Here is a 9,804-nt window from a genome sequence, read left to right as displayed (position 1 = left end):
GATATAAACTCGTAATTTTAAGGTATAAACTCGCAATTTTGAGAAAAATCCGATTTCTGAGATATAAACTCGTAATTTTAAGATATAAACTCGCAATTTTAAGATATAAACTCGCAATTTTAAGATAAACTCACAATTTTGAGAAAAGTCTGATTTCTGAGATATAAACTCACAATTTTAAGATATAAACTCACAATTTTGAGAAAAGTCTGATTTCTGAGATATAAACTCGCAATTTTAAGATATAAACTCGCAATTTTGAGAAAAAGTCTGATTTCTGAGATATGAACTCGCAATTTTGAGATATAAACTCAACTTTGAGGAAAAAAAAGTCAATTTCTGAGATATAAACTCAAAATTGTAAGAAAAAAAGTCAGAATTTTGAGATAAAAAGTCGCAATTACCTTTTTTATTTTTCATTCCATGGCAGAAACAAGCTTCCATACAAAAACAAAGAGTAATAAATAAAAATTAATGATAACTATATAGACATAAAAACAAAACAAAACAAAAATAATACAAATAACAAACCACACAATAAAATTGCTAAAACGTTAACCAAAATTTAATTCAAAATATTAATAAAAACACTGCTGCATCCAATATGAAGAAAGAGCCGGAGTCTTCAGCGGGGCCGCAGCACCTATAGTGGGTCTAAAGTCTTAGATTTGAAAAGGCAATCAATTTAAGGGTAAAAACAGACTAAAGAAAGACAAACGCATTAGTTAAAGAAGGTGATTGTGTGGATTTGAACTGGCACCTTTCACGAAGGGCTCAGGAAGAGTTTCAAACTCATCTCAGTCTGATCACTGTTCGTCTCTCCTTCCGTCTTCATCTACACGTCTGTCTTTCTGCATCTGTAATGAAGAGAAACAAGTCTTCGTCTTTATCTGCTGATGTTATGGTAAGCTTTCTCTTCAGAAAGAGGTCAGATTTGGGTCTAGGTAAAGGAAAGATCAGTCAGATCAGCAAGGACAAAAGCAAATACGCTGGTGGAAGATGCAGATGTGTGGCACGGTGGTGCTTATGTGGGCAACCCAAGTTTGAATTCAGTTTTCCCAATCCCAATCCGCCTTCTCCCTATTCTGTCAGATCTCTATAAACTCTCAACACAAAATCCTACTAAATATTAGAATAATACTTTTATTTAATATTTTAATTAATTACTTACATATTTTAATCAATATTTAAAAATTAAATAATAATTATTAAATTAATATTATATATTATATTATTTATTTACATATTATTATTTAGTATTTAAATATTGAGTAAAATGATTAAATTAATATTATATATTATATTATTTATTTAAACATTTTATTCAATATTTAAATACTAAATAATAATTATTAAATTAATATTATATATTATTTATTTAAACATTTTATTCAATATTTAAATACTAAATAATAATTATTAAATTAATATGATATAATGTTATGTTACTATAATAGATCTAATTTATATTAAATAATGATTTTATTTTTATTAAATAATAATTATATTAATTATTTATTTAAATATTTTATTTAATATTTAAATACTAAATAATAATTATTAAATTAATATTATATATTATAATGTTATGTTAATATAATTGACAATTTATATTAAATAATGATTAAATATATTTTTGAATATATTTACAGCTGTCCTTTCTGTGATTTCATTTCTTGTTTTATGGTTTTATTGCCATATGACAGCAAAATAGCTTCCTGCATGTTGGTTATACCACAGTGATATTGATTTGATAGGCAGTTTTTCCAAACTTTTTATGATCACAGGACAGTTACACAGCCTTGACCTTGACTTTAAGCCAGAATCATAATCCAGAAACTGAAAACATAAATATAAATTGCATTTAAATGCATTTTTGATTGAGACCAAACCCCCCATAAAACTGCTACTATTGCTAACCGATTTCCTCTTGGGTTTCTATAATGTTGTTACCCAGCACACCCTTTAGTCAGGATCGCCCCACCGACGATAGTGCGGCCCCGAGGGGCCCCAGGTGCAGACGGGAGGAATCCAGACAGCTGAGTTTGCTCGGCAGACGCTAAATAGGGCAAGAGAGGCTCGACCGGCCCCCGGGTTCACAGGGCAGAAGCCTGAAGCAGCTATTTTTATATGCCAACAGCTCCTGTTACAGATGTGCGGGACTGGACGGACTGCACGAGGCTCGTGTCTGGCTGTGGGGGAGGGTCGACGCTGCAGACGCCGCGACCCCTGCGTGACCTCTACGGCTGAGAGCGCATGAGTTACAGCAGGGCACTGAGGGCGAACGCAGCGAGAAGGTAAAGTCACACATATGCAGCGCAAGAAGTACATGTGAGTGCAAACCCAGAGGCAGAACGATTCACATTCATACAAGCGTGCATCTTAAAACACAGTCACATGTGGATGTGAATTCAGAAATGCACATGTGAACACTATAAATGGATGCCTTAAAATAATCAAAAGTGGCAGTAAATGCATTTATAATGTTACAAAAGATTTCTATTCAAATAAATGCTGTTTTTTAAACTATATGTTTATCAAAGAATTCTGGAATATATTTATCACGGACATATTTTCAACATTGATAATAATCAGCATATTAGAATGATTTCTGAAAATTCAGCTTTGATCACAGGAATAAATGACATTTTAACATATATTCACACAGAAAACAGCTGTTAAATATAGTAATAATATTTCACAATATTACTGATTTTACTGTATTTTTAATCAAATCAATGCAGGCTTGTTGAGCAGAAGAGACTTCTTTTAAAAATATTTAAATTTTGAATGACTTTAGATTTAGATGATTTTAGACTTTTGAATGGTAGTGTATGTAAGAAGTACGGAAGAGGATTAGGGCCAACAATAATAAAAAAATAAAACCATCTCGAGATTAAAGTTGTTAAATTTCGAGAAAAAAGTCTAAATAAAATGTTGAGAATAAAGTCATTAAATTATGAGAAAAAATCGTTAAATTACGAATTTGTTCTCATTATCTAACAATCTTTTCTCGTAATTTAATGACTTTATTCTCAACATTTTATCTCAACTTTTTTCTCGAAATTTAACGAGTTATTTCTCAAAATTTAACGAATTTGTTCTCAATCTAACGACTTTTTCTCTTAATTTAATGACTTTATTCTCAACATTTTATCTCGACTTTTTTCTCGAAATTTAACGAGTTTTTTCTCTAAATTTAACGAATTTGTTCTCAATCTAACGACTTTTTCTCAAAACTTGACTTTATTCTCAACATTTTATCTAGACTTTTTTCTCGAAATTTAACGAGTTTTTTCTCGCAATTTAACAAATTTGTTCTCATAATCTAACGACTTTTTTCTCGTAATTTAATTAATTTATTCTCAACATTTTATCTCGAATTTTCTTGAAATTTAACAAGTTTTTTCTCGTAATTTAATGAGTTTATTCTCAACATTTTATTTCTTTCTCGAAATTTAACAATTTTTTTCTCGAAATTTAACAACTTTAAATCTCGAAATGGTTTTATTTTGTTTTTTTTATTATTGCTTGGCCCTAATCCTCTTCCGTAAAGAAGAGTCTCTGATGTACGAGCACCAATGAATGCATCACATACTGGTGCAAGTTTATGAAATCAACAATTAATCTAATTAATTACTTTTTTTTTGCGCCTTTGCCTTGGATGGAAACCCAGATATTGATGTCCAGTGTTGGTTTTAACGCATAACAAGTAACGCCAGTTACATAATCAGTTACTTTTTCAAATAAGTAATGCAAGTTACTTTGTTTTCCCATTTATTGACTGACAGCTTTCCTGTTCACATGTTGAGAGAAATCGAGAGTGAATGCAGAGACGGTAACGCAAAAGTAACGTAGCATTACTTTCCATAAAATTAACTAAGTAATGCAATTAGTTACTTTTTTAGGGAGTAACGCAATATTGTAATGCATTACTTTTAAATGTAACTTTCCCCAACACTGTTGACATCAATAGCTATGTTTCCATCCACATATTTTTATGCACATTTTGGGATATTGCATATGAAACTGCTGGATGGAAATGCCAAAACAGGCAAAAACTCTAAAAATGCCCATGAAAAACTTATATGCTCAACTGGGTCAGATAATTTTGGTTGCACATGCGCATAAACTACAATGGAAACACGTTTACCTCAAGGCTTATCAAAAAAGTCATGTGACTTTGCCTGATGGGACAGCATAGCCAGCGGACTGATCTTTTTGCACAACATCTGAAATGCAGTTTTGGTCGTTCTGTAATGCCTTAGCACAGTCAGTATAATTACCTTAAGAGCGGTCTTTCACAACTACCTCCGAAAGCAAGATAACGCATTTATTGCGTTTCGTCTGCGCACTCTGAGACGCAAGTAGCTTATTATATACGAAAATTATTCCATAAAGTGGCTACTTCTGCTTTTCTTAGTCATATTTAGCGCCAGTTTATCAAGAAGTGATGTTTTTGTTCTCTTCGACTCCCTGGATGGAAACAGTGCTTTATTTTCAAATGCTTTATGTGATATTCCAATATTGCACATAAATTAAGTTCACAACTTTGGATGGAAACATAGCTAAGGTGAAGTTGCACGTCACTGCAGACTATTCACTAACTAAAGAACCAATCAGCAGTGAGTTTGAGGCTAGACTTCAACAACAGTACAATTAAAATAAATTCCATATATATCGTATGCAAGACATGATTTTTATAAATAAAATGGCAATAATTTTGTATATATGTATAAAATGTAGCAGAGCAGTGTGTCTGTCAACTGAATGCACGTACCAGTGCAACGTAACATAAAATCAGACGCTTCCACTGCATTCGAATCCGGTGCAGATGTGCCATTCATCTCCTGAGAAGAGATAAAACAGACACAATTGAGTCAGTCCAGTTAGAGTTATAAAATAAACATGGAGCAGCTCAGATCACTTGATGAGGAGTTCATATTGAGATCTGAGCACAGATTGAGACATTACTGAGATCTGAAGCTCACGTGTGAGATTACTGAGGTTTTTCTCAGGAGATTCAGCAGGTTCAAATGTTCAGGTTTCCACTTGTTCTCCATTTAAACTCGTTACTGTTCAAATCTCATTACGTCAGCTTTGTGTGAGACTTTTGAAACTGTTTGAAAGTTTTTATTCATGGGAAATCTGCATTTGCTTTTTATTCATCCATAGTCAAATATAAAACAAATATAAATCAAGTGCTGGATTAGAAAATCAATCAAATAAAAATAAAAAATTTTACAAATAAAATGTTTTTTCAAAATGTGCATTAAAACACATGTTGTTTGTCTGTGTGTGTGTGTGTGTGTGTGTGTGTGTTTATATATATATCGTATTCCACGTTATTATATATATATATATATATATATATATATATATATATATATATATATATAAAATAAACAAAAATAAGTCCACTTATTTTATTAAAATTTTGTGGTGTTGCATAAAAATGCTGGATTAGAAATCAATCAAATAAAAATTTACACAAAAATTTTATATATATATATATATAAATAAATTAAAAAGATATATATAATATATAGTCCATACACTCAATTTTATTATTTTGGAGTATTGCATTAATAAAATGCTGGAGTAGAAACAAATAAAATAAATAAAGTAAGTAATTTTGTTTTCATAAACAATTTTCAAAATGTGCATTAATACATTTTTTCTTATTTAAACTTTTATGACAATTTTTATTCTTGGCAAGTGCATAAACTTTGATGGAAACACATTTACCAAAATGCACATGCAACAGGTCATGTGAATTTATCTCATCAAATGATGTGACTGAATGATCCATTTAATCTCATTACTATTTTCATGAGCATTTTCTTTACTATGGCCTCTTTACAAAAAAAATCAGTGTGTAGTGGGCTACAACAAACAGCTCTAGTATTTTAACTAAATAATGAGCCTTATTACAGTGACCCTTGCAGAGCAGATGCACAGGATTTCAACACTCCACAGCTCGATGTAAGACAATGAGACAATGAGGTTTTCGGCAGGCCGGCATTGAATCTGACCACAGACTTCAAAGGCTGAGGAATGTGGAGCAATGATCAATCAATGAAGGCCGGATCAGGTTCCCGAGTACAGTCACACCGCGCACAATAGCCAAAGGAATCCGGCTCGCTCTGATTTCCTCCCCGCTATCATTCAAGCAACAGTTTCCACGTTATTTGTTCATAATTTCCCCAAACGTTGACTGCATTTGTCATAACTGTGAGACAATGCCCAATAGAGGCTCTCGGCCAAAGCAGACCTTCGTCACATTGTCCCACGAACAGCGCAGGACGCTTAGCCTGAATTGAACCATTTTTCAGCGCTCACCGGCCAAACTAGCCTTGTTAACGCCAGAGTTTCCTCAGTTCCCTGTAACTGATACAATGTGAAAAAGCTATTTAGTGACAGGCCAGAAAAGACTTATGGGCCATCTCTCTGGTCAGGCCCGCACTGAGTCAGTCTGGCGCGTTCATGAAGGAGAGCAGCTGCATCCTGTTATTAAAGCAGAGCGTTAACCTTTGCCAACAGCACCTGACAACCCAACTCACTGTGTTTTCTATCGCAGCCCCGTGTACTGTACCCGACGCCCGCCAAATGCCTTAAAGGGACAGTTCACACGGAATTCAACTTGTTTACTCACCCTCGTGTTGTTCAAACTCGTCCGTGAAACACAGAAGGTTAATCTTCTAGAATCTTCTCACTGCTCTTTCCATACGACGACGGTTCATGGTGACCATTTCTGTCCTAAAAGAACCATAAAAACAGTTTTTCACAGTCAAATATCAAACAACAATAACAATAGCCTGGTTTTTATTCAAATATAGTTTTATTCAAATTTTGGGTACTGCTTAAAAATGCTGGCGATTTTATATATATATATATATATATAAATACTTTTTTAAAATAAAATGTTCAAAATGTGTATTAGAAAATGCATGGAATTTCTTTCATCTAAAGTAACAGGCATTATTTTATTTTTAACCACAGTCAAATAACATCACTTATTTTTATTCAAATTTCAGGGTATTGCATAAAAAATGCTGGATGGAAATATAAATAAAATATATATAAAATATCAAAATGTGCATTAAAATGTATGCATTTTTAATGTAAAATTACTTTATTTTATTCACAGACATATCAAAATACCAAACAACAATAACAATAGCCTGGTGTCCATTCATCTCATTTTTTTTATTGCATTTTTTGGGTATTGCATAAAGTAAAATGTGCATTAAAAATGCATTTCATTTTTTTTATATGTAAAATAACAGGCATCATTTTATTTTTAACCACACTCAAATATCAAACAACAATAACAATAGTCTAGTGTCCATCACTCATTTTTATTTAAATTTTGGGGTATTGCATTAAAAAAAATATGGGATTAGAAACTTTTTTTTTTTTTTGCATTAAAAACATGCTTGTTTTTTTGTTTTGTTTAAACATTTATGACCATTTTTGTGCATCAAATGCACATAAACTACAATTGGAAATACTTTTACCAAATAATTCACACCAAACATTTACCTCAACAAATGATGTGACTGAATAATTAACTTAAATCATGAAATAAATTCTCAACTTATAGTTTTTATGACAAAACATGATTTAGTTTTCTTACACAAGTGATGCTAAATGCAAAAAATATCAAGCACTTTTCCAATCATTCCTACTCCCATCTATGATCAAATGTCCAGTGGTTTAGCAAACAGTGAGCCAGCATCTGCTATATCGATAGAGAGCCTCTACTTGATCAAAATGACTCATTAGTCCAGTCAGCCTCTGTCACCTCGTACCCTGATTGAAATGCATCTGTTGCGATGCTATTATTAGAGCGCCGTGAACATGCCTCAACTCTTTCTTGGGCCTCTTTCGCGATAGTAGATGTCCCTAACCTCACGCCGTGCATTGCTTGTTTGTTTTTTAACAACAAATTTGTTATTATATTTATGGCAAATGTAAAGGTCCTTTCAAAACAAAAGTGAAATGAATAAGCCTCAGGCTGAAGGAAATGCATATTCACGCCTGTACAGTAGAGGGCGCAGCTCAAACAAACCTTCCAGCTGTGCAGTAACGGTCAGGGTGACCAAGCTTTCACAACAAAACCCGCCCAATTGCTACTTAAAACTAGCCCAATCGCGTTTCAGGGGGGTCCCCCAGTAAAAATTATGTTCCAAAGGGGAAAATCCACGTTTTGTTGGGGTTCCCCATGTAAAATTCGCATTCCAGGGGATAAATATCATGTTATTTGGGATTGCTTCCAACTTCCAAAAAATAAAGTGTAAAAGTAGCTAATTTCTGCAGGAAAACCACAGATTTGGCAACACCGGTAGTGATACTACTAAGTGATACACTTGAACCTAAAATGACAGAAACCATCTTTGGAAAAAATTTTTTGAAGCGTAATTGGATTTTTTACTTTGGTTCGCGTCTCGATCGATTACATGGAAAAGGCGGGGTTTAAGACCTATACTACTTCCAGCCACCAGGGGGGCGATCGAAATGCTTTGGCTTCACTTTTCAGGCACACTTGGTCAATACATGGGAAAACTAAGTAACTTGCGTTACGTATTTGAAAAAGTAACTCAGATATTTAGTTCCAAATTTAAAAGTAATGCATTACTTTTCTTGTTACTTGAAAAAAGTAATCTGATTACATAACTCACGTCAGACTGTCAAAGAGTCAACAATGACGATGAGCTATTCTGCGTTCATAACTGTAGAAAAATGAAGGCAAAATATCCCAGTAACAGTCAGGGTTGCCAGGTTTTCACAACAAATCCCACCCAATTGCTACTCAAAACTAGCCCAATCGCATTCCAACCGCGTTCCAGGGGGTAAAATCCGCATTTCCCCTGGTAAAATTCACATTCCAGGGGCTAAATATCATGTTATTTGGGGGTCGCTTTAACAACCATCTTGTTTTTCATGTCCGCGGGTTGGTTTACTACAACTTTCCGACTGGGAATACCTAGTTTGTTCCATACAAAACAGTTACATTGATCCAACATTGGGAGTGATGAGCTATTCTGTGTTCATTATGCTACAAATACTACAGCTGAACTGTGGATGTTATGAACTTTTACTAAATTTGTGGAGCCGTCTAAACCTAAAACAACCCACTTCTCCTTTACGCTTGTGAAGTTTCCCCTTACATATCCGAACGCATCACACCACGAGAGATCCCATGCCATGCCGTGTGGCCATCTGCTCGGTGGAAATGTAAGCAGACACAGGTTCGTGGGAGAGGAACTCTGGGAGATTTGTGTGCTGCGCTCCTACAGGAGGTGGCATGGAAATTCATGCGCGTTGGGTACAGTTATGCAATATAGTTCATAATTCATTTTTACACAGCAATATGGATGGTGTTTTATGCCAAACCCAAGCAGGGGAGCAGCAGTGACTGGTACGAAGTCAATCCTGGGCCTGTTGTGTAAGACTAGCATTGCTTACTAATAGCGAACAAACCTGTTTTAATCCTTTTGCTCTGAGATTAAAGGCCCGCTCACACCATGGATGATAACCATAACAACATAAGTCTAAAAAACGTCCACAGCGCAACTATAATGATAACAGCACAGAGAAATTATATTGTTAGAATCGCTTTCAGAATGGATTTTTTTCCCAGTTGATGAACGATAAAAACATCGAGAGCCAATCAGAATTTAATTAAAACATTAATCGTTTTCAAAATCAGTAAAACCTGTGTCTGACATTTTCATGATTCATGAAAATGCACTTAATTTAGGATAAAATACTAGGATTTAAAACATTAATAAACATGCC

At 33.8% G+C, this 9,804-nt stretch overlaps 1 long non-coding RNA gene across 1 annotated transcript; it reads right to left on the bottom strand.

Moving 5' to 3' along the window:
- Nucleotides 1-446: 446 nt before the first annotated feature.
- Nucleotides 447-6,761, bottom strand: LOC137015516 (uncharacterized). The gene is made up of 3 exons (XR_010893989.1): nt 6,656-6,761; nt 4,781-4,850; nt 447-857 (listed from the first exon to the last, which is right to left on the bottom strand). It is a non-coding gene; the product is annotated as an uncharacterized lncRNA (long non-coding RNA).
- Between the last annotated feature and the right edge of the window lie 3,043 nt (nt 6,762-9,804).

Source organism: Chanodichthys erythropterus, chromosome 24 (genome assembly GCF_024489055.1).
Source record: "Chanodichthys erythropterus isolate Z2021 chromosome 24, ASM2448905v1, whole genome shotgun sequence".
Lineage (NCBI taxonomy): Eukaryota > Metazoa > Chordata > Actinopteri > Cypriniformes > Xenocyprididae > Chanodichthys > Chanodichthys erythropterus.
This window is presented reverse-complemented; position numbering and strand designations above follow the sequence as displayed.